At 38.3% G+C, this 26,958-nt stretch overlaps 1 long non-coding RNA gene across 1 annotated transcript in view; it reads right to left on the minus strand.

Annotated features, from left to right (window-relative positions):
• Nucleotides 1–965: 965 nt before the first annotated feature.
• Nucleotides 966–26,958, minus strand: part of LOC101675522 — a 48,374-nt gene continuing 22,381 nt past the window's right edge. The window contains exons 2-3 of the long non-coding RNA XR_001180288.2: nucleotides 14,495–14,663; nucleotides 966–1,719 (exon numbers count right to left, since the gene is read on the minus strand). This is a non-coding gene — a long non-coding RNA (uncharacterized LOC101675522). The remainder of the gene's footprint in view (nucleotides 1,720–14,494; nucleotides 14,664–26,958) is intronic.

Genomic DNA, 26,958 nt, shown 5'->3' on the forward strand with positions numbered 1-26,958 from the left:
ATGTTGTTAGTGGATATGACCCATTATTTTGCCAAATAAATGCATCGGCCAATTGAATCCTCCATTGTAGATCAGTGTCCCAAACATTGGCTTCACACTTTTCAGAAGAGCTTAGTACAGGTGACGCAAAGACCTCTGCTAAAACCTGGAAGTGAGTGACAGGACAACAGCATCATAAAGCAACTGTAGAAATGGAACCCTAAGCTGAATTATTCTTAAGTCCATTGTACCACTTGCGGAAGCCTTAGCATAACTATGACTATAATTATGCTCCATGGAGTTATTCAGCTGAAATAGAAAGCACATTTTCTGGTCTAAAGCAGTATATAATTTTATAGTGAAAAGCGAATGAACAAATAAAAAATGAAATAACATGTGAAAAGAAAACCTAAGTACAGCTGAATATTATTACTCATCCTGACTCAAGTCAAATGCCGGTCACATTTTCCTGACCACCGTCAATTTGGTATTGCTTTTAGGATACTGTTATCATTTCCTTTATTAGATGTAACCAGTTGTCAATGTTTATGTATGTGTGTGATTATCTGATAAATGTCTTCTGTGCTGGCCTGTCATTCCCAGGTAGATGGAGTCCATACCTTCTTTTCGCTCACTATTCTACCACAAAAACCTCATCTATTGCATGTAAGCTAGTACTAGTCAATAAATCTTTCTGAATGAATCATTGAGTATAAAATATTTCCATTATTATTTTTATCACTAGTTATATCTTTAAAAGCATATCCTGTGGTGAAAACAGTCCACTATTGAACTGACACTAATTTATTTGGAAACCCTGAGAATGTCACTTATCTCTCTCTCTTTACTTGTATTTCCACAAGTAAAATGGTGATAAAAACATCTGACTAACCTACTTGTCCTTATATGGTTGCTGTTCCAGTTACGATTGCTACATAGCAAACCAAAACATAGAGACATAAAGCAATTATTTTATTATGCTCACAAATTCTATAGGTCAGGAATTCAAATATGGCAAAGTAGATTTTTTTGCTTCTGCTCCAGGATGGTTATAGCCTCATCTGGGAAGACTCGAAGATTAGTGGCGGGGGTTGGGAGGTTGACTCAGTGGCTCAGAGCTAGAATTTTCTGGAGGCATCTCCACTTACATATTTGGCAGTTGATGCTGGTTGTTGACTAGGAGCTGCTCCATTGGACTGTTGGCTGGAAAACCCACAAGTGATCTCTCCATGTGGGCTAGTTTTGACTCCCTTGCAAGAGAGTAGCTAAGTTCCAACAGGAAGCATCGAAAGAGAATCAGGAAGGAACTATAGCATCTTCTACGATCTAACTTCCAAACTCACATATCTTCACTTGAACTTACACAGTCTCTATTCTTCCAGGCTCAAAGTGATGTACATTATAGAACCAACCACTCAATGGAAGGAATGTCAAATTCATATTGTAGGAAGAGCATGTAGATAGGAAATATTGTTCTGGCATTTTGGAATATATGATCTGCCACAGCTGCTTTGATGATCCAAGAGGGTACCAGGAGAAATTTTAAACTGCATCTTTAGGAGTTAGTTTTTGTCTCAATATTGACCCTTTGTTATTCTTGCAAAATCCTTGAATCATGCATTTTGAGGTTTTCTAGTGGCTCCTATTTGTACCTTTATACTGTTGTACTGGGTTCTTGATGGAAATTAAAGGAAAAAACAAACTCTCATTTTAAAATCCATGAAGAGACATAAATCACCACTGGAAGTGAAAAAAAAATATGATTAATCACAGGGAAATCACTAACTAAAATAAAACAAGAAGATAATATTTATCTGCCCAATTAGCTCAAAAATGACAAAGTCAGCAAGGACTATGCCAACTGCTGGTAGGCATGGGTATTATTTATCTATTGATGTGTAACAAAGTGTCCTAAAATAGAACGAAACAACAAATACTTATTATCCTACACAGTTTCTGACGGTCAAGCATCAAGTAGTGGCTTAGCTTCTTGGCAGTTCTGGCTCAAGAGTTCTCAGGAGGTAGTCATCAAGATGCTGGCCAGGGTTGCAGCCATCTGATGGCTGGGTGGGCCTAGAGGATGCTTGAGAGAGGGCACATTGATATAATTGCTGGCTAGAGGTCTCAGATCCTTGCTGGCTCTTGGGATGGAGCATCAGTTTCTCACTACAAAACCCCTTCTTGGGGCTGCTTAAGTGTTCCCATGGCATGGCACCTGGCTCCTTCAGAGCATGTGAGCCAAGAGGGGGCAAGGCAGATACCACAATGTCCTTTCTGACTAACCTTCCTTTCCATAACATCATATTGGTTTACCCAGGTCAACCCTATTCATTATGGAAGGGACTATCCAAGGGCATAAATACCAGGAGGGAGGTACTGGAATAAACACCAATAAATGGGTATAACCACACTAGATAGCAATGTTATAATATGTATCAAAATACTAAAAAATGTTTCATAGCCCAAAGATGGTTTTCAAAGGATATTAGTTGCACAAATGATTAAATAAGTAAATAACCCAGTAGTTCCAGTCCTATGAATCAACTCTACAGAATTAATAAGACAGCGATGATAAAGATTTATCAAGATGTTTATTAATGCATTATTTGCAACATGGATGAAGTAGAAATAAACTAAATATCAAAGCAGATTCATTAAATGAATTATATCTTGATTTTTTTCTCAGTTATTAAAAATTAAATTTTCAAAGAATTTTAATGAGATGCTTCTGATAGAACATTAGATGAAAAAATGTACAAAGAATAAAACATTAATTAAATATGATCCAAATCAGTTGCATTCATATGTGAAAATAAAGAATACTGGAAGGAATACAACAGAGTAAACAAAAGTTATTTCCAGGTTGCATGTTATAGTTTTTTTTCTTTCTTCTATGTCTCTATACCTTCAAATTATCTATATTGCATTTATATTATTTTTATAATCAGAAATATTATTTGTTGATTCTAAGTTATTGCTCTTCTCATGCACTTTATACTCACCAGGTCATGTAGCCCCACATAACCTTGACAATAAGGTCATAGCTAAATTTTTACACTTTTCTATTTAATAATTTAATGTTATACACATGCAGAAATGAACTATATTCTTATCTTAAGATCTAAAATCACTAGAAAGTCAGCAATAGATATAGCAACTTAGACTATTTTTTTTTTGGTTCCTCTAAATCTGGGCCAGTTTTTATTTCTGTGTCACAAAATTATCTACTCTGCAAAATACTTCTATTTAAATCCTAGAAATCATTGTTTGAGTAAATATACAATGAATACCATTTGGAAATAAACACATTTTTTGTTTTGTTTTTTCTTTCTTTCCTTATGCTAGGTAATTCTAGTGACTTTAGACTCTATAAATAATCAGTTTAGCATCTGACCTGAAAGCAATTTTGAAGGTCATTTTGCCTGTTCTATCTGCCTGTGATAGAGATCCTGAAGTCATTCACGCAGAAAATAAAACCTCTTGGGGCGCCTGGGTGGCTCAGTGGGTTAAGCCGCTGCCTTCGGCTCAGGTCATGACCTCGGGGTCCCGGGATCGAGTCCCGCATTGGGCTCTCTGCTCAGCAGAGAGCCTGCTTCCTCCTCTCTGCCTGCCTCTCTGCCTACTTGTGATCTCTCTCTGTCAAATAAATAAATAAAATCTTTAAAAAAAAAAAAAGAAAAGAAAATATTTTACAAATGATTAAAACATGTAATCCTGCAGGGAAATGGAATAATTTGACTCTGTAAGGTAAGATAAGCCAAACTTAAACCACCAATAGAACTTACAAAACAAAACAAAACAAAAAGAGCAGGGGCAGGGATGGAGAGAATGCAGGGATGGAGGGGAGGGCAGAGAGAGAAGGAGAGAGAATCTCAAGCGGACTCCCTGCCCAGCCTGGAGCCCTTTGCAGGGCAGGATCCCATGACCCTGAGATAATAACCTGAGCCAAAACCAAGAGTCAGACGCTCAACTGACTATGCCATCCAGGTGCTCCCAAAGCAAAAAAATTTTTTTTAAGATTTTATTTATTTATTTGACAGAGAAAGATCTCAAGTAGGCAGAGAGGCAGGCAGAGAGAGAGAGAGGGGAAAGCAGGCTCCCCGCAGAGCGGAGAGCCCGATGCAGGACTCGATCCCGGGACCCTGAGATCATGACCTGAACCGAAGGCAGCGGCTTAACCCACTGAGCCACCCAGGTGCCCCCCTCCCAAAGCAAATTTTTAAAAGTCCTGGAAAGAAAAGGCTTTTTTTCTGAAAGACCAGCCCTTCTTGTCAAAAGTCTTTTATATCATTGTCCTCCCTTGCAAATAACAACAAATATAAGCAAGAACTTGAACCTTTGCTCTGGAATGTCTGTCATGTCCAAATATCTCAATGCAGCAAATGAAAAATTCAGTTTTCTTAAAAATGAGACCTATTATATTTCATTACATAATAATAAGGTCATTTTTGGTTTTCTCTTTTTTCAAAGATTTTATTTATTTATTTTAGAAAGATAGTGACCAAGAGCAGGAGTGGGGAGGAAAGGGAGAAGCAGGCTCCCCGCTGAGCAGGGAGCCAGATGTCAGACTTGATCCCAGGACCCTGGGATTGTGACCTGAGCCAAAGGCAGATGCTTCACCAACTGAGTCACCCAGGCGTCCCATTTTTGGTTTTTCTTTAAAAATTAAAGTCAACGCATTCATGTGGAAAGAAATAAATACATCCCTGCTGTACTTCCTTGTTGAAATAAAATATGTTTCAAACTAAATACCAAGTTAAAAGAAATAGTTTGGACAAGAGCAATGAAATGTTCATTTTGAGGTCTTTAATATCTTATCTGTTCCATCATTAAGCTCAGAACAAGTCCAATCAAATATGACATTAATTAAAATGCTCTATATTTCCATTATTTTGATTAGTTATTAGTATAAAATTGTTAGCATTTTTATGAAACAGCTTAAAAATGTACCCCCAACAAAGGTGCAAACCACACATTTAATAACAGATGTCAAGTGTGAGATTGTCCTCGCTTTAGAAGTACAATGCACCACTTAAATAAAGAGTAAGAGCCAGAGAAGTTGTAAAAAACATTTTTCTCCATGGATTTTTTTCTATCTTCAGACATAAGGACTGAGTACTCATATTACAATAAATATTAAGGCAGACTATTTATTGTTGAATTAGTAAGTTACCCAAAAGCGTTTTGGCAAATTAAAAATTATAAAGGAAAATGTGCGGGTTTTGCTATGTAACCCAAAATCAACCTAACATGTATAGAAGTCTTCATTTGCATTCTGCATACAGTATGTGTCAACTATTTACATTTTCAATTGCCTTTCTGAAAACACCTCAAAAAACACATTTACATCTAAAAATATATAAATGTCTATCATTTTGGAGGCATTGGAATAAGCAGATTTAAGATATCTCTACCCTTTGAAAGACAAATCAAAGGAAGACATTTAAAAATTTATCTCTCATCATTCCATTTTAAACATGCATTATCTACCCTTAACTCAAATGATACAACATGTTGAATAAACAGTTACTAAAAGCTATGCAAGGGACAGAGATGTTGCTGCTTGTCTTCACATACAATATAGCATTTCTAAATACTACGTACATTTCTTCGTAAATACCCCTTTGCCCACCCCAAAGGCAACGGGATTTAGCAGCCAAGAGCACAGACTGTGTAGTCAATGCCTGGTGGGATCCAGGCTGTTATGTGCCATGAGAAGGTTACATGACCTCTTGTCCAGTCTCCTCATCTATAAAAATGGGGATTATTATAATAGTACATACCACATAGTTTCTGCAAGGAGTAAATGAGTAATATAATAAAAGAATTAGAAATGTGTCTGCCACATCCTAGTGGATCTGTGTTAGCTATTTTTTTTTTCTGATCATTTCTGTTCTCGCTGTCACAACTTTAATTAATAAAGAATATTTATGTTCCCCAGATTGCTTTATCATCCCATCAACCTCTCTCCTTGCCTTCTCTATTATCCAGGTCTAACATACTTTTTAAAAATTGTAGTATAGTCGAGACATGGCATTATACTAGAATCATATGTACAATGTAATGATTCAGTGTATGTATACACTGAAAAATGATCACATTTAAGTCTATTTGCCATCTGTCATTGTACAAGATTACATCTTTTTTCCTTGTGATGGGAACACTTTGGATTTACTTCCTTAGCAACTTCCAAATTTGCAATACAGGCACATATTACATGGAGTATGGGGTGTGGTGCATAAACAATGAATTTTGGAGCACTGAAATAAAATAAAATAAAATGAAAAAAAATTGCGATATTATTGACTATAGCCCCCTGGTATACATTATATCTCCATGACTTATTTATTTTTTTATTTTCATTTTTTAATTTTTTTTTTTTAAGTTGACTCCACGAGAACCATGGAGCCCAACATGGGGCTTTGAACTCATGACCCTGAGATCAAGGCCTGAGCTGAGATCAAGAGTCCGATGCTTAACTGACTGAGCCACCCAAGCCCCTGAGACTTATTTATTTTACAACTGGAAGTTAGTACTTCTTGACCTCCTTATTTTCAAGAAATTAGCAAATAAATGTACCTACTCACAAGTGCTGTGCTCAAATAATTGTGATTTCCAGTTTTCTCCAGAATAAAGAGCAAATATCTCATCTTCATGGCCTCCCACAATTTGCCCATAACATGATGTGCCGTTATCTTTCCCCATCTGCCATCCAAGGAGATAGCCTCACTACCTTCCTTCAGCCTTCTGAGACTCTCGGCTGTTTCTCCTTTTAAAATATCTTCCCAAGCCCCAGTCTGTCTACCATGCTCCCGTTCATTCTTTAAAGCCACTGAAGTCTCAGTCCGTTCACAAAAACTTTCTGTCTTACCATGAAGCCACAGTGTCGTGACCTGCTATGGACACATAAATACTAAAATTCCTTATCTGGGATGCTCATTGGAGTCCTTTGTCCTGTATTTCCACCACATTTCAGTATTTCAAGGTGTAATTCCCCTGTAAACATAAGGCATTTTACGTTTACATAAAATGTAAAGCATGCTAAAAGCATTCCTCCCAAGCAATTAGCCTGCTTCTCTGAGGATCAGAATGTGTTTTACTCATCTTTTATTAGAGCTACAGCCAAGCACATAACAAGCACTACATGGAATTGATTTGAATATTTATGATCCCCAGCTAGGCCAACATTAGCATATTAGCATCTTGTAACTGACAAAAAAGGGGGGGGTAACTCTGTGAGAAAACTCATAAAAAAGTGCACAAAATTCTCGAGTAGATAACCCAATGTTTGTGTCTGGGGCAAGAGGAACCTATTAGAGCAGACTCGCAACTTTGAGCCCTAACAGCTGTCTTGTTGTCCCAAAGCGAATTCCTAATGGTCTGGATTTCACCTGGTTGAGTTTTACCAATCCTGCCACAGGTGTGAGGCTGTGACTAATTCTACTGTATTGTTATCAAATGATTAGCGTGTCTGATTTTTTTCTTCTTTCCATTAAGTGGGTCATGTTGGGTTGAGTGGATGAGCCTTGTGGGAACTGGGATCCTGGCAGTTCTAGGTTTCATATGTGCCCGATCCCCAGGCCGGGCAGGACATTGGGGTGAGCCCTGGTCCCCGAGAATGTGTTCAGACTATACCAAAAAGGTAAATGGCCACTACCAACAAGAGTATTTTTGTAATTGAGAGATCTAATGATGGAGTTTATAAAAAGGATAGATTTTTTTTTAATCGTTATTGCAAAATACATTTGTTAAGCCACAGTTACCATCTGCCTTTCCAGACAACCAGTGCATCCATATCCCTTCATGGAAAGCTTTGGAGCCATCATTTTGATTATGTAGATTTCAGTAATATATATATAATTACTACTTTTAGCATTCAGTTTCTCTTCTTCACTACTCTTTTTATTTTCCTACTGACCATTTATAATCCCTTTATGTCCTCAACTCCCCTTGAAGTCTGAAATGAGGGGCACCTTGGTGGGTCAGTTAAGTGTCTGTCTTTGGCTCAGGTCATGATCCCACAGTCCTGGGACTCCACTTTTGGGCTCCCTGCTCCTTGGGGTCCTGCTTATCCCTCTGCCCCTTATCCTGCTCATGCTCTCTTCTCTGTCTCTCCCTCTCTCTTTCAAATAAATAAATAAAATCTTTAATAAATAAACAAAGTCTTAAATGATAACTTATTTCTGGAACAATCTCCATCCAGGGAAGACCCAGGTATAACTTGAGGTATGGGACTATGTCTGCCAGCTGGCCATTATGTGGGACTTAGGAGGACACTCACCTAAGAGGAGGCAGAAGGAGGCCTGCAGGGAGTAAGAGTGGAGCCATGCGTCTCAGGGGAAGGACGTCATCCACACCATGTGAGAAGACCTCATCTCAGTGAGATGTTGACAATCTACAAGGCGTGTAGACACCAGGCGATGCAGAAACCACGGGAGTCATCATTGTAAGTCTGATCTCTCCAGGAGATTCATGCAAGGGAATCAAGAGTAGGATTCCAGCCCCTTTCTGTAAGTGGACCTGGACACTGACACCCTGTCAGAACATCAGTTCAATTCCAAGAGCATCTAGCTACAGGAAGCTGCAGGAAGCACCCACTCTTTCACTGACCAAGATCCAGCAGCAGCCTGACCACTCACAGCACACATTCAAGGGGAGCTGCCTGAATGATATCCATCCTCAAACACCACCACCAAAACTGCCTTGTGCTTTTGCCCTGTGCTTTTTTTAAGCTATCTGCAATGCCTAGGATTCTAAACTTCACTCCTTAAATTCGGAATACTGCACTTACCGTTTCATGTCAAGTCAACCTTCTCCCTCCCCCTCATGGGTAAGAGGTCCCTCCTCTGTGCCCTAGTCATAATCATAGTATAATGGAATTATATATTTATCACCTTAACAGACTGAGGGTTTCTTGAGGTCAGAAATTATATATTTTTTTAATCTCTGTCTCCAGGATTGCCTTACTGATATTGCTGAGCAAATGAGCAAATACACAAATAAAAGGAAAAAAAGGTGAGCACGTTCCTGAGCATTTGTGGTTTTGACAGAGACACAACGGATGATTACTGAAGCCTGCTGTCGCTGAGGGCTTTGGTGAGTTCAAGGAACCGATGGTGTGGAATTAGGGAATTCTGCCCTCTCACTGAGCCTGAACAAGAGGCAGAGCTGCCTCCAGACACCAGCGTACCCATAAGAAACACAGAAAGATACAAGGGCTGATTCCACCTCTAACAATAATACTTCTCAGGGAACTAAAATCTCTTTACTTCCTGCCTCCAACCAGAGTCAAGGAATGAGTAATTGCACACTGCCGGTATTTCTCATTAAGGCATTTTACTGGGGAATGGACTTTCCTGCTTAGGAAATAAGCCCTTTAGGGAAGTGACTGCAACCATATGCTGTATGGCAGAAAGCACGTTATCACCGTGAAGATAATAGCAATGCCACCTCTAAGGCTAGTGATAAGAAGTTAGCTTAAACTTTCCTGAGAGAACTGAGATTAAAGAAAAGAATAATTACAATATTTCAGGGTAAATCTGTTCTACAGGTTTGAATAAGAGAAAGAGAAAAAAACCTCGACTCAAGCCTCTGTAGTCAATGATTTCAAGTGCACCGGGGGTGTTTTATCCTTAACAATGAGTTTATTCTCACACAGTGCATAGGGCTATAGAAAAATGGTTAAAGTTTTATAAGGAAGAGAAGGGAAGGTTGCTACCAACAAGCCAAGGTTCTGATTCTTTCTTCCTTAATGGTTTGCTCAATGTTTCTTAGCGATCATGCTTAGGAATGTCTCATTCAACTCCCCAACCACAGAAAATATCACCCATTTTGTGTTTCAAATATCAGCTGTCAGACCATTTCAGAGAAATTAACAAGGTTAGCAATAGTCAAGCCTAAATAATAGAAATGAATTAATGATATTATTAGACCTTATAATTTGCATGTATCTCACTTTTCCATGAATGAAAAAATAATTTTTAAGTCTAGTATTATAACGTAGGACATAAAGATTGAATAGCAATGCAAAAGAATGAAACTAGACTACCTTCTTATACCATACACAAAAATAGACTCAAAATGAATAAAAGTCTAAAATGTAAGCTGAAACCATAAAACTCCTTTTATATATATATATATATATATATACATATATATATATATATATATACACATATATATATATATGCAGTCATCTCTTGGACATCAGCCTTAGCAGCTTTTTTCTGGGCATGTCTCCTCAAGCCAGGGAAACAAAAGTAAAAATAAACTATTGGGACCATAACAAACCAAAAAGCTTTTGCACAGCAAAGGAAACCACCCACAAAACAAAAAGGCAACCAACTGAATGAGAGGAGATATTTGTAAATTATTTATCTGATAAGGAGTTAATGTCCAAAATATACAAGAAATTCATACGATTTAACATCAAAAAAAAAGAAAAAGAAAAAAAAGTCTGAGTAGGAAGGGAACAGAGAACCTGAACAGACATTTTTCCAAGAAAGACATCCAGATGGCCAACAGACACATGAAAAGATGTTCAACATCACTCACCATTGGGGAAATGCAAATCAAGACCACGATGATTTATCACCTCACACTTGTCAGAATGGTTAGAATCAAAAAGACAAGAAATAACAAATGTTGGTGAGGATGTGGTAAAAAGGGAATCCTCAAGGATTGTTGGATGGACTGTAAATTGGTGCAGCCAGCCACTGTGAAAAAGAGTATGGAGTTTTCTCAAAAAATTAAAAACAGAAATACCACACAATCCAGTAATCCGCTACTGGGTATTTACCCAAAGAAAACAAAAACACCAATTTGAAAAGATAGATGTACCCTTACACTTACTGCAGTATTATTTACGATAGCCAAGATATGGAAGCAACCTAAGTGTCCATCAATAAATGAATGGATTAGGAAGATGTGAGATAGATCTATTTATATAATGGAATATTATTACTTAGCCATAAAGAAGAATAAGCTCTTGCCATTCATGACAACATGGACAGAACTAGACAATATCACACTAAGTGAAATAAGTGAGACACAGAAAGGCAAATATGATATGATTTTACTTACATGTGAAATTTAAAAAACAAAACAAATGAGGGATGCCTGGGTGGCTCAGTCTGTTGAACATCTGACTCTTGCCTTTTTTTTTTTTTAAGAATTATTTATTTATTTATTTGACAGACAGAGATCACAAGTAGGCAGAGAGGCAGGCAGAGAGGAAGGGAAGCAGGCTCCCCGCTGAGCACAGTCCCGGATGCGGGACTCAATCCGAGGACCCTGAGATCATGACCTGAGCCGAAGGCAGAGGCTTTAACCCACTGAGCCACCCAGGCACCCTGACTCCTGCTTTTAATCAGGTCATGATCTCGTGGACATGAAATCAAGCCCGGTGTCAGGCTCCGCACTCTGCAGGGAGTCTGCTTGAAGAGTCTCTCTCCCTGCTCCTCCCCTTACTATCTCTTTCTCAAATAAATAAATAAATCTTTTAAAAAGAAAGAATCTTTAAAAAAAAAAAATGAACAGGGGTACCTGGGTGGGTCAGTTGGTTGGGCAACTGCGTTCGGCTCAGGTCATGATCTTGGAGTCCCAGGATCGAGTCCCACATCAGGCTCCCTGCTCTGCTCTGCTCTCCCTCTGACCCTCCCCCTCTCTCATGCTGTCTCTCTCTCTCATTCTCTCTCAAATAATAAATAAATACAATCTTAAAAAATGAGCAAACGAACACAAACACGCAAAACTAGAAAGGACTCTGAGAAACAGACTGAGGCTTTGGAAGGGAGGGGTGTGGGGGCTAGGTGAGCCTGGTGGTGGGTATTAAGGAGGGCACGTATTGCATGGAGCACTGGGTGTGTGCATAAACAATGAATCCTGGAACACTGAGAAAGCAAAAGAAAGAATAAAGTGTAAATTTAAAAAAAAAAACAACATCAACCTAGAAACAATCTTATAAGTAGAGAATAAACTCCTGGTTGCCAGAGGAGAGGGGCCTGGGAGGGGAAGGATGGGCAAAATGGGTGAAGGGGATTAAAGAATACAAACTTCCAGTTATTAAATAGTTTAAGGTATAAAAATTATAGCATGGGAATATAGTCAATAATACTGAAATAACATTATAGGGTGAAAGGTGATAACTACAATTACCGTAGTGAGTACTAAATGATGAATGGATTTGCCCAGTCACTATGTAGCACACCTGAAACTAATACAACATTGTATGTCAACTATACTTCAGTTTAAAAAAAGAACCAATAGCAGAGTCTAAAGGCAATACACATTCTTCATTTCCAATTTAAAACACTCCCTCAGTGAAATAGACATATCTGTGTCCTTTGATTAGAACAAAAGTAATTCTAGCATTGTTACTCTGTTTTACAGATTAGAAAGTTTAGGCTCAGAATCATGAAGCAAGATGTTCAAAGTCATATAGTTCACATACAGTAGAACTTAGATTTAAACTTTTGTCCTTTGAATTAATGAGATGAAGGTAAATGGGGAATTCTGGCAGATGCATAAATCACCTTTTATTTGACAACAGGCATTATTCAAATTCTCCAGAGCCTTTTCCTTCAAAATAAATAAGAATACGATTTATCATAAGTGTGAAAAGTGACATAAACAAAGTTCCCCAAATGATATGGAAAAGCAAATACGTTTAAAGAAAGACTTTGCAACAACAGCAACAACAAAAATTAGTATGTCCCTTTGGGCAATATTTTCTGAACTGTGCTCTACAGGACAATAGTTTTTCAGGGTTTTTAGAGATATTATATGGGAGAAAAAAATGTTTCAACAAAACTCAGTAGCATTTCCATACAGTAACAATGAGCAATCCAAAAAGGAAATTAAGAATGCCATTCCAATCGCTTCTCAGCCTTTTGGCTAAGATCAAATGAAGAATGCCATTCCAGTATTGGGGAGCGTATGCACTATAGTGAGTGCTGTGAAGTGTATAAACCTGGTGATTCACAGACCTGTACCCCTGGGGCTAATAATATATTACATGTTAATAAAAACTTACAAATTTTTAAAAAAAAGAATGCCATTCCACTTAAAATAGCAACAAATTGTGTTTTAACTAGCCTTATTCTAGTAATCATTTCATAATATATACATCAAATCATCACATAGTACATCTTAAACATACACAACAGTATATGTTTGCTTTTGACTCAGGTCATGATCTCATGGGCGTGACATCAAGCCCAGTATCAGGGTCCATGCTCAGCGGGGAGTCTACTTGAAGATTCTCTCTTCCTGCTCTCCCTGAGAGAATCTTTCTCCCCCAATTATATATCAATAAATCTGGAGAAGAAACTTAAAAATAAAAAATAATATGGCATCACAAAAGAATTAAATACTTAGTAAAAAAATCCATCAAGGAGGAGAAGAATGAAAACTATAAGATGTTGCTGTAAGAATTAAAGAAGACACCAATAAATGGAAAGACATTCATGTTTATGGACTGGAAAACTTAATATCATTAAGATATCAATACGACACAAAAGGATCTACATGCACAACAAAATCCCTATCAAAATCCCAAAGACTTTTTTTTTTTTTTTGCAGAAATAGAAAATTCCATCTTAAAATTCACTGAACATCTCAAGGGACCCTGAACAGCCAAAACAATTTGGGTGGGGGGGGGGAACAAATTTAGAAGTTTCACACCTGCTGATTTCAATAGTTTCTACCAACACTATACTGATCCAAGCTCTGGTGCTGTCATCAAGACAGACATACATTCTAGTGCAACAGAAGAGAGAGCCCAGAAGCAAATCCTCCCATAGGTGCTCACATAATTTTGACAAAGATTCTAGGACCTTCAGTGAGGAAAGGGCAGTCATTTCAACAAGCATTGCTGAGAAAACTGGGTATCTACATGCCAAAGAATAAAGTTGGACCCCTACTTCATACTGTACTCAAAAATTAACTCAAAATGGATTAAAGGGCTGCTTCTCCTGGAACACTTTGTATCTCACTAAATGACAATCTCATCTTCCCATTTGCTCAGACCAGATGCCTTAGTCATCCTTGTCTTCTCAATGTCACACTAGGTGCTCAATCCAACAGAAGACGTATCAGTTATCCTTGTAAATATATCCTGATTCTAACCACTTCCATTATCTCAAAGATATAGTTACCGTCTCTGCATAAAATCGCTCTCTAGTTTCCCTTTTTTCTTCTCATCTTTAGTTGCCACACCACAGGGTGATTCCTTTAAAACAAACCCAAGCATATCTCTCATCTGGTGAAAACCCTGTAATGGATTCTTATCTCCTCCTATGTAAAAGCCAAAGTCACTACAGTGGTCTAAAAGTCCTACACCCTCCATACCCTGCACCCCCACACACAACATTTTGAAGTCATTGTATGGAAGTGTCCTCCTCATCCACTCTGCCCTAGCACAATGGCTTTGTTTCTTCCCCCAGATAATACCCAGAATGTTCCACCTCAACACTGGACACTTGCTATGTTTCCATGTAGAAGTCCTTCCACATACCTGCAGGCTTGTCCTCTCCTGTCTTCAGGTCATGATTCTGCTTTTTCCGACCTTCTATGACCACCTAATATGAAACAGATCTGGGGGTGCCTGGCTAGCTCAGTCAGTAGAGGATGTGATTCTTGATCCAGGGTAGCGAGTTTGAGCCCCATGTGAAGCATGCAGCCTACTGAAAATAAAAAAGGAAATAAATAAAACAGGTCTGCCTTTAGTGTTCTTAGCTTACTTTTGTTTTTCCTGTGCAAGCTGAAATTTTAAATTTTGTATATGTATGTTTACTTGTTTAGCATTTATCTCACTCCGCTATACTATAAGCTGCATTAGAATGGGGACTTCGTCTTGTTCAGTATGATATCCCCCAGACTACAGCATGCCACATATAAAACTTCAAAGAATATTGCTATGAATATGAATATTATTATAATGTGAGTGAATGAATGAATGAACATAATTACTGCTACATTTATACACATAATTAACAACTCATGAAATTCACAATTTACTTCATTGCTCCAATTAAATCCTTAAAACCGGGTATTATCATTTTGGTCATAAACGGTCATAGCTCAATTTAGTGAACAAAAATTAGCTTCTAAATTATAATACAGCCCACTAAGGAAAATGGAATCCTATTGCTCCTCGTGTACTGCCTTACAATTTAGGTGAACCCTTGATCCAGTGATGTCTTGGTCAGTTGGACCATGAAAGAATCTAGGCGGGGGGGGAAGATCACCTTTCAAAATCTTGCCAGTTGTAGTATTTTCTGCATGGCATAATGACAAACAACAGAACTGACAAGTGTGGCTCTGACTTTACTGATTTGGCACCATTGTCATGTTCATGTGTTCATGTTCAACACAGTCATGTTCCTGTGTTGTGTTCAATTTCTGGTCAAGTCAGTTTATTATTCTTCTACCCACACTGGATACACACTGTGAATGAGTAACATCTCCCTAAAACTCCTCCAACCCAAGACAGGAAAGACACACTTACAGTCATCTCTTTTCATCTGAAGTTTCTTTCCATGTCTAAAGCTAACCTCAAAGCTAACTCTACACAAAGTAACCTCTACAAAGGTTACAAAGCTAACCTCCACACAAATTGTATAGTTTGTATGCTTCAACCCAAAAATAAATTTTATACTGCAAATGAGGTATCCTCACTGACCCTTTGGGGTGTTGATTCTCACACAAGAGCCTGTGCTCAGTGTCAACCCACAGCTTGGTACCCCAGGGTGAGTGAGCCTAGGCTCAAACACTCAGTGTGTTCATGTCTTCTCCATTCAAAATGTATTTCTCATATTTTGGGTGGAACTAATACGCTAACTGGTTCAGGCCAAGGTATAAGAATGAATAATAACTTTGTATGGATATTTTGAAATGAGAAATATTTTTCAGCCCTACTCCAATCATACCACATAGGGAGTTATTTATTATAACTTAATATTTCAAGTGTGTTCTCAGGAAGCAAATAAATGTGACTGAGTCCAGCATGAGAAAAGTAGTTAGGCAAATTATAGCAATCCACTGAAAGGAATATAGTGATCAATAAAAATGATACTTATAAAGATTACACTGCAAGATAGGAAAATATATATAATTTTATGTTAAAATCACAGATATCAAATTGCACATAACATCATTATACCTATTAAAAAATGTGTGGGTTGAGGTAAGGACTGGAAAAAGCATGAAATATAAATGCAATTTATGTATCAGAGTGTTCCAATTTCTTTCTTTAAAATTTTTTTATTAACTTTATAGCTATTTTAAGTTAAAAATGATATAATTTTATAGAATGTGTTATAGTAATATAGTAATATGTTCTGTCCTCTGGGTTTCCTTTTGAAACTAATATTTTATATTCTTTAAAATTAAAAGTTTCATACAAGGATATTTGACTATTCTAACTTATTTTATGATATATCACAAAAATTCTAGCAAACACCTCATTTACTAAATGTGGAATATTTTAATGAATTAAATAACCAAAAAGCCCCACTAATCTTTATATTAATTTTGTAATTTATGATAATCACATGGAGAATTTTAATCATCTTACTGTTGTAATATTTAGTAGGGCTTCCATGTCATTCTCTTTAATGATATCTTTTACTGAAAACAATGTTTATCTCCAATAATTTTTAAAATTATTATTTATTTCAATAGTAGCATTCACTACTAGAGAAGAACATATATTTATCAAATATTAAAAATTATCTGTAATTTTTCCATCCTCAGGATTTATTTGAAATGGCAGATTTAATTTAATTTCTGTCAAACCGTACCCTGAAGAGATATACATCACAAAAATCCTATGAAATCTTAAATTTGTAGTGGTAAAATGTGTGCCTCTGACTGACATTTTATTTTGGCTGCAAATGATTTTGATAAGCACTAAATATCCAATGAAAATATCGACTTCAAAGTCAGATTCAGACAATTTGGCCACAGCAGAACTACTTCTAATATATCTTTGCTTTTGAGCACTTTGTACACCTTTCCCCAGCATCCTCCCGTAAAATAAAACAATGATACTACAGAACTAGGCTCCAGAAAATAAGTGGATAGGGTTGAAAATAAATCCTGCTTTTGTGAAGAAGTAACTAAAGGGTGATGGCCTTGTTCAATGCCAGACCCACAATCACTGGAGTAGGAGACAAGTTTCACAGCAATCACCCTTCTCACGGGGCTGGACTGGTTTTCCACTAGAAGTCTAAGCAGGAAAAGACTCTTCCAGCAAAAAGCATGTGGAATGACCCTTGCATTACCCTGAATGAGCTCCTCAGAGAAGCAAAGAATTCTCCGGGTAAAGAGGCATAGCATTGATTAATCATATACCCACACCAGCAATTTATAGATTATACATAAGAAAAAGAAATGCTTCCGGCCAATACCCTGAAAGCCATTTCCCATCTCTTCTATTCATTCAGTCACTGAAAACAGTATTGAGCGCTTGCTGTAGGCAGGTAGTCCTTACTGTAACTGCAAAAACAAAGGCAAAATCCCTGTTACCACAGAGCCTACCTTCTACTGAAGAAAGGCAACAATCAAGCAACTGAATCAATAGGTAATTAATATTGATATGTGCTCGAAGGAGAAGAAAAGGGAGTCAGAGGATAAAGTGGAATTAAAAGGCTGGCAGAGCTCCTATGTTCGATGGAGGTTCGGGGAGGGACTCTTGGACCAGGTGGTGTGACAATGGATAGAAAACCTAAATGAAGTAAGACAGCAAGCCGCCAGGCTATCTGATGAAAGTGCTTCCAGCAAAAGCAGCACCCTTTGCCAAGTTCCAGGAGGACTTAGCATGATCAGGGATGACACAAGGAGGTTAAGTTTGGCTGAAGTAGACTGAGTGAGGCCAAGACTTGGAAAGCGATGCAAAGAAACGGGTAAAAAGGCTGTTTCACTGAGAATATTATTTCCCATGGTAAGCACTTCGAATTTTGTTCTGAGTGAAACTGTAAGTCATTATTGGGGCAGGGGTAGGGGATGATGACTGAGCAAAAGGGGAAGCTGGGAGGCACATTCCAAACCTATTCCAGTAACCAAGTAAGAGATGATGGCAGCTTGGACCAAAAACATTTCACTGATCGCTCAAAATTCAGACTTACGTTGAAGGTAGAGTTGTTGATATTTTGAAACATAGGGCTTCAAGGAAAAGTAGATACTTTTGAGAGTCAAATCTCTGGTTCAGGATGAGAAAACCCAAGTGCGTGAATATAGACAGAGAAGAGAAGAGATCCAAAGACTATACCTTGAGAGACTTTGAGGTCACAAACTCAGTAGAATGCAGCAAAGAAAACAGAGAAGCAGCAGTGCAGTGAGACAGAAATAAAACATAAAGGGAAGGATATTCTGGTGACCAACTACAGACATAGTTTCTTTTTATTTTATTTTATTTTATTTATTTATTTATTTGACACAGAGAGAGAGAGAGAGAGCACAAGCAGGGGGAGGCGTAAGCAGAGAGGGAGAAGCAGGCTCCGCACTGAGTAGGGAGCCCAATGCCTGGCACAGTCCCAGAACCCCAGGATCATGACCTGAGCTGAAGGCAAACTCTTAATCAATTGAGCCACCCAGGTACCCAACACAGTTTCAAAGAGAAAGGAGCAACCAGTGAGGTCAAATGTGGCTGCTCAGTCAGTAAAAGGAGGACTAAGGATTCACCAATGAATTTAGCAACAGGGAGAACATTGAGGGCATGGATAAGAAACAGGTGTGGAATGAGGGGAACGACTAGAGTGAGTTCAGTGGGAAATGAGAAGACAAAGTATTGTCAAACTTTCAAGGAAGTTTGCTAATGAGGAAATTAAAGAAATGAGACAGGAACTGTTGGGATATGAGGGATCAATAGAAGGTTTTTGGATGGGAAATATTTCAAACATCTTTAATATTTTCAAAGATGTAAAAAGATACATCCTTATATATCCCTTGGCAAATATCAGTTATGTAGCCCCGTTACAAAGTTACTCACACACATACGCGCAGGCTCAAAGCCAAGTATTTTTCTCAGTCTGACAATCTTCATGGCAAATGGCAATCTTTAAAACACACTGTCTAAGGAATCTTTAAAGTAAACTCCTTAATAAAAATGTCAGTATTTTTTTTTAAATGTTGTTTATTTATTTGACAAAGAGAGATCACAAGTAGGCAGAGAGGCAGGCAGAGAGAGAGGAGGAAGCAGGCTCCCCACTGAGCCAAGAACCTGACGCCGGGCTCGATCCCAGGACCCTGAGACCATGACCTGAGCTGAAGGCAGAGGCTTAACCCACTGAGCCACCCAGGTGCCCCAAAATGTCAGTATTTTGAACAAAATGTTTTTTTTTTTTAATTCTTGATACAAGATGATCTAACCATAAAATTTAACATTTGGCTTCCCACAAAAAAATAACAAAATTATTCATGAAATGGAAATTAAAGAAAGAAGATTATTGTTACCCTAGTGTACTTTTCATTTTCAGGGGACAGAAAGTTTCCTGCTAGTAATTTCATTAAGAATATTTGGGGTATCTGGTTGGCTCCGTGGGTTAAGCCTCTGCCTTAGGCTCAGGTCATAGTCTCAGGGTCTTGGAATCAAGCCCCACACTGGGCTCTCTGCTCAGCGGGGAGCCTGCTTCCCCCTCTCTCTCTGCCCTTCTCTCTACCTACTTGTAATCTCTCTTTCTCTCTCTGTTAAGTAAATAAATAAAATATTTTTTTAAAAAAGAATATTTAATAACATGACAAACATTGCTAAATGCATGTATCATCAATAACAATATATTCTGTGGGGTTTTTTTGGATAATAATCATCTAAAAAAAATGCTGGATGCATTGGTGGCATAGTTTGTTGAACATCTGACTCTTAATTTTGGCTCAGATTGTAATTTTAGAGTCGTGATATCAAGCCCAGAGTCGGGCTTCACACTGAATGTGGAATCTACTAGTTTCTCTCTCCCTCTTCCTCTGCCCCTCCCTACCATGCTCTCTCTCTCTCTCAAATAAATAAATTCTTTAAAAAATGCTTAGAACATATGTTAAAATTCTTTGAATAATTTCTATAGCATATTAAAGTCATCTAAAATATCCATCTAACTTTCTGGTGACATTATATTAGAAAATCCAGAAAATGAATGATCAATTTATCTTTTGGGCCATACTTTTTCCGACTCACACATATCCCTCCAAAGGATCTTGAACATGCCTGCCTACAACTGGACGGGACCAGGGACTCAGTATCTCCACATACCTTCAATCCCTCTGTGGTAACAACAGCTGAGAAGAGCCTTAGATTACGACTCAAACATGAATTGCTTTAAACTGTCCCATGAGACGAAAGTACAGTAAAATCCAGACCAGACTCTCTAACAGTTCCTGAGATACAGAATAAAGAGATCTCATTTGCTCTGACTACCTGATATGCCAGGAATTGAAGCTGGATTGTTGTTATAAATTTTTAGAAACCTGTCTAAAATTCTTCTGTATAGGAAGGAAAACTCCATAAACATCTATACCCAGAGATAACATTGTCCTCCTGTGGCAGCTTTCTACCAATTTAAATGCTGAGATTAAAGGAATCAACAAAATGATCTGTTGAGATTACAGAAGAGAATATTGTAACTTCTATTCACATTTATTGTTATTATTTCATCACTTGACAATTTCTGTTTTGTATATGTTTTAAAATACCATTTGTAGGGTTACATATACATATATTTTAGAAGAGGTGTTCAAAAATATCACGGCATGGTCTTCAGTCAAAAAGTTCACAGATGACTGCATAGATGTGGTCTTAAAATCTCTCTGGCGTGGGAATGCATGGAGGATAGGGTTAATCCCTTACCATCTTGACTGAAAGGAACTTCCGTGTGGGCACTCCAAATGTCACAGTTTTGAGGAGCATTCCAGTACATCTACCTTTGGAGAGCTGTCAACGGCTTTAATGGCTTATGAACCCAATAGGGAAAGGTACAAGAATTCCCATTACAGGGGCACCGTGGTGGCTCAGTCCGTTCAGCGCCTGTCTTTAGCTCATATCATAATCCTGAGATCCTGCGATCCAGTCTCCATGTCAGGTTTTCTGTTTGGCATGGAGCCTGCTTCTCCCTCTCCCTCTGCCCGCCACTCCACCTAATTGTGACCTCTCTCTGTGTCAAATAAATAAAATCTTTTTTTAAAAATGTGATGTAATAACATCACAACTCTTGTGTTCACGTACTGCTATATTCCGCCATACTTCCAGTGCTTAGAACAGTGCCTGGCTCATAGTAAGTGCTCAATAAATATCACTTCCAAAATAACTCAGTGAACATTTTATTTTCTTTTTTCTTTTTTTTTTTTTTTGCTTACCATAGTACATACCCTGCCCAATATCCATCACCCAGCTACCCCATCGCTCCTACTCCCTCCCTTCTAGCAACCCTCAGCTTGTTTCCCGAGATTAAGGGTCTCTGATGGTTTGTCTCCCTCTCTGGTTTCACCTTGTTTCATTTTTCCCTCCCTTCCCCTAAGATCCTCCACTTGTTTTGCAAATTCCTCATATCAGTGAGGTCATATCATAATTGTCTTTCTCTGAACAGTGAACATTTTATTAAGAAGCACAGCAGTTCATAAGAACACTGAAGATGGGCTATATATTATGGAAATTTGATACCGATACATTTTACCAAGACATTTCTTTTGCCATAGTGGATTTTGAAACTCTATTTAGGAACAATCTATAGGATCGCTTGCATTCCCAAAAAAACCTCTTTCTTTCAGGTTCATCTGCTTCAACCTTCTTCATCCAACATAACAGCCAAAAAAGAAAAAAAGCTAAACTCCTAGAAAGCTTAGAAAAGTTGTTGTCAGGGGCTAGAGAATAGGGAGAGGCTGGTAAAAGGGGACAAACTTTCAGCTACAAGATGAGTCAGTTCTGCAGGTCGAAAGTATAACATGGTGAAAATAGTTGATAATACTGTGCTGTATAATTTAAGGTTTCCTACGAGAGTAGAACTTAAATGTCCTCACCGAAAAAATAAAACAGATAACTATGGAGGATGATGGGCTTATTAATGAACTAGATGAGGAGGATCCTTCCACAATACGTATGTATATCAAATCATCACAAAATATACTTTATACATCTTGCAACTTTGTATTTTTATTGTACGTCAGTAAAGCTGACATTTTTTTAGAAAACAGCCTGATTCTTGGACCCATTCCCATTGAGATTCAGCAACCTCCTTGACCATCATCTGTTTATGCTTCCACACCAACTATTATGGCTTATGACGACACCTATTTTCTTGAGGCTGTCAAAGTCATCTCAAAACAAAGTATAAAACTTTGCATTTTCCCCAAAATGAACGACTATTAAACAAGTTCATTTTGCTATGGAGAGTATTTTCTTTGTTCAGACTCTACTCTAGAATAATGCACATATGCCTCCTACTACACCCTCCTTTTTCTCCAGAAGGCTTATAACAAGGGGGGAAAAAAATCTTCTGGTTAACTTTTGAGAACCAAGTCATTTTCTTCCAGGAAAGGAAAAAAAAAATGAGCACCCAACAAACCAAAAAACCTTTCGACTGAATGATTTTACTAAAATGAGAAGTGAATCTGAAAAAGAAACAGGTACAGCCACGCTAATTAAGACCCCTAAGTTCAAGATTCCCCCCCAAAAGTTTCTTACTTCATAGAACCGGGACAGACAGATGTAGAATGAGAAGCTGACACCAGGTTGAGGAAAGGTTTGCAGAGGAAATATAAAGGATGAGAAGGCTACGAGAAAACGGTTATTTACACCCTGAGAACAAAGCTATTTCTAAGTCCAGTGAAGCTAAGAACACCCACAAAAATGAAATACCACCAATGCCCAGAATTTAGTCAAATATATTTTATCAAGTTCTACTACTCAGCGTGAAATGAACTCACAGAGGAATTACAATCCTAGCTCAGATGCTTTAGATCACCAATTTCTCCAGTGCTGGGAAAAGACACATTCTTCATAATGTTTTACATGAGAGAATTTTACAAATGTGCACTTTCCCAGGAAGCTTGGGCTTTCACATTTCTTCACTATTAACATACACGTATGTCAGACAGAGAAAAAAAATCATTAATAAGAAGCAGCATCTATCACTGAAAAAACAAAACAAGTTGTTTCTGGATTTTGTACTGTCTAGAGAGATAAACGTGTTATGTCAGTTGAAAGTGATGGATGGTCTTGGTTCCGTAGTACTCACTTGGTTGTAGCCTAGCTGCTCATCAGTCTTGTGCCTTAGCCATGGCAGAAGAGTGTGCGCACACACATGCAACTTTTATATCCAACATCACATGCTAAATTTCAGAGCATTCTAGGACAACAACAAAAAAAGACCATCTTTGGGAAATTATTCAATTCAGATTTGGAAGGTGAATATAAACACAAATGGTTTACTGAGGGGGAAGCAATCCTATTAAAGTATTATTTACAAGGCCCACAGGTTTTGATTATCACTTCATTAAGGAGATGCTTGTAATGGACCAAGACAGTGATAGATAGAAGCTGTGGTTCAAATGTTTTTCTCTTAGTCATATTTGTGTGTCTTATGGGCCCTTGTAAGGTGAACATTATAGGGAATCAAAACTTTTTGAATTGTAGGGAATAAAATCAATAATGACATAAATCATTTAGAGATCCTGATGTTCATTTGAGTGAAGCCAAACAGGCCTGAGGAATCAAGGACCAAATTCAAAACCAAGTAATGTGTGAACACTTAATAATATAAATGATCATATGTTCTTTTGATCACAAAGTCATATCTTTATGAGAAGATAGCTGAGATCCAGACCTTGAGGACTTTGCTATCATGGCCATGGACAGCATTAGAGACAGCTTTTACGTGGATAGAGGTGTAGAATGCTTAGCTTCAGTCAATATCAGTGTTCCTAGTGATCTCTGTGCTCTCAGTGTTAGCCACACTTGGGCAGACTTCTCACACCTTCCACTAGGAGACTATAAGCAAGCAATTTAGATGAGAGCTTCGTGACTGATTAAAATTGTGCATCTGAGCCCTTGTTGAGTCTCTTAGGTCAGGTTTTCATTTCTGTCTGGAGTATCAGAGCAGCCTCTCACGTACGTCCCTGTCACTTGCCCTTCAGTCATCAAGCTTATTTTTCACACATGCACACCTAGACTCATCATACTCCTACTAGAGACTGCAAACCTCCTCATGGCCAACAGAGTAAAATCCAAATCCAAATGTTAAAATACCAAACATTTTTGTACTAACCTAACATTTTAGATTAATATCCCCCTTCTTAAATATATACACACCTGTCCACCTCCAGACACCTCTGATTCCTCAGTTGTTACCCAAATGTCTTAATTCTCCTGTTGCCAAGTCTTTGTTTGTGCTATTTTTCTTCATAGAATGCCCCTTAACATCTGGAAAACTCCTATTCACTCTTCATTGCGCAGGTCCAACACTGTCATTTTGAAGCCTCAGGTTCCAGGCAGAACAAGTATATCTTTTGTTTCTTTAACAATTAGTATTTGTATCTTGTAATGAGATGTTACAGTTGTCTGTCTGTGTTCCTAGCTTGATTTAAAATCCTTGGGAATGGAGAATTCACTTACTCAAAAGATTAGATTGTATTATTGTTGTATTTGCATAATTATGCTTATTATAATTATTTTTCAGTAACCTTCCAAATGCCACGTACTACCTCTGGAGCCAAGGCTACAGCAGTGAATACAACAAACAAGATCCCTATTCTGCTGGAACTTACATTCTATTAGGATGGACACAAGAAACAAAGTACATATATCATAAAATACAAAGTGATAAGAACTATGAAAAAAATTAACCAGGGAAGCAGGGTAAGGAGTACTGAGGTTGACGGCTACTGTTTCAAATTGGGCAGGCAGGCATGGACTCGCAGGGAAAGCAACATTTGAGCCAAGATAAAAAGATGCTAAGGCAGAAAGCCATGCAGATAGCTAGGAAGAAACACTGCACCCAGAAGAAACAGCAAGTGGAAAGACCCTGAGATGGGGGCATGCCTAGCACATGCAAGGACCATCAAAGAAGTCAGTGTGCTGGAGAGGAGCAAACAAGGGGAAGAATAGGAAATAAAGTGACAAAGGTAATGGTAGCCAGTTCATGGAAGATCTCTTACCCAAGTTACAGATTTAGCTTTTTCTTCTTCCTCCTCTTTTTTTTTTTAAGAGTTTTTATTTATATATTTGAGAGAGAGCGATCACAAGTAGGCAAAGAGGCAGACAGAGAGAGAGGGAGAAGCAGGCCCCCCGCTGAGCAGGCAGCCCAATGTGGGGCTTGATCCCAGGACCCTAGGATCATGACGTGAGCCGAAGGTAGAGGCTTAACCGACTGAGCCACTCAAGTGTCCCCTTCCTCCTCTTCCTCCTCCTCCTCCTCCTTCTTCTTCCTATTCTTATTATTCTTATTCTTATTCTTATTCTTTTTGAGTGAGAAGTTAGGCCATTGGAAAGTTTTGAGCAGTAATGCAGTTTGGTACTTTTATTTAACAGGATACCAGGTGACAGCTAAGTGTTCACCAAATAACCTTATTTCCTCCCTGTATACACACTGCAATGCAATTTCTTAGATTCTCTTGCAAATGGCACCATGTGACTGATGTACCCCATGGAGAACAATCAGAAGTAATGTATGCTGCATCCGGTCCTGGCTTGTAAGAAAACACACACCCTGCCCACATTCTCTGCCACATGCGGAGAATCCAGTAGAGAATTCCACGTTGCAGGGAAAGAAGGATCCATCTGATAGAAGAATCCTGGATCCCTAAAGACCATGTAGATCAGAGTCCCTTCATTCATTTACTGTTATGTGAGCAAATAATCAACATTTGTTGCACTAAGCCGCTGTGGTTTTAGAGTTGTGTTATAGTAGTTGGCGTGACACAGGAGGCTACTGCAATAATCCAGGTAAAATGTGATACGTGGCTTGGATCAGAGCTGTCACAGCGGTAGAAAGCATCAGAATCTTGACATAGCTCAAATATGAACCAATAGAATTTACTCGTAGATTGTATTTGGGATGAAAGATTCAGAGAAGAGTTAAAGGTAAGGGAAAGAGAGGAGTCCGATATTTTTGACCTGAGCAACTGGAAAGATGGAGTTGCATTTACCTGATCCCAGAAGACTCTGTGAGGATCAAGTCCTGGGGAGAATCAGGAACTCTGTTTAAATATGTAAAGTGTGAGATCCAAGTACAAATGTCATGGAGACAATTAGACATATAAGACTGTAGGAAAAAGGTCTGGACTACAGATATAAATTCTGCAGTTGTCAGCATGATATTTTAACCCCAAGACTATATGAGATCTCCAAGGGAGCTAGTATAGATGTAGAAAAAAAAGGACCAAGGACTCAATTCTCAAAGATCAAGGAGATAAGCAATACCAGGTAGATACGTTGGAAAGGAAAGTCAGTGAGAGTGGAGCAAACCAAGAGAGAATAGACCATGTAGAGTGTTTCAAAGATGGAGGAGTCATTAACTTGAGCAGGAGTTGATAAAGGGCTCCTGGGTGGCTTAGTCAGTTAGCATCTGCCTTTGGCTCAGGTCATGATCCCAGGTCTTGGAATAGAGCCCTTCATGGGTTCCCTGCTCAGCAGGGACCCTGCTTCTCCCTCTTCCTCTGCTGTTCCCCCTGCTTGTGCTCTCTCTCTCTGTGTCAAAACAATAAAATCTTTAAAAAAGAAAAAAAAAGGGCTGATGACAGATCACTTAAGAATGTTATTACCATTCTCTTTTACTCTTAGCATGGTGTCTAATGCACAGTAAAATAAACACTAACTGCATAGCTTTTTGATGTTCCAGTTTAGTTCACAGAAAGGAATGGGCTGCTTCAAACAATCCTCCATAGAAATCACTTGTCTCAGCGGGGCTTGGGAAAGTGCTAAGATAATACCAAGATACTAAAAAGAATAAGTTCTTGCTAATTGATTCTTTGTGGGCCGCCTTCAGTTGAACATCT

The sequence above is a fragment of the Mustela putorius genome, unplaced genomic scaffold, assembly GCF_011764305.1.
Source record: "Mustela putorius furo isolate JIRA1106 unplaced genomic scaffold, ASM1176430v1.1 tig00000827_pilon_pilon_pilon, whole genome shotgun sequence".
In the NCBI taxonomy this organism is placed as follows: Eukaryota; Metazoa; Chordata; class Mammalia; order Carnivora; family Mustelidae; genus Mustela; species Mustela putorius.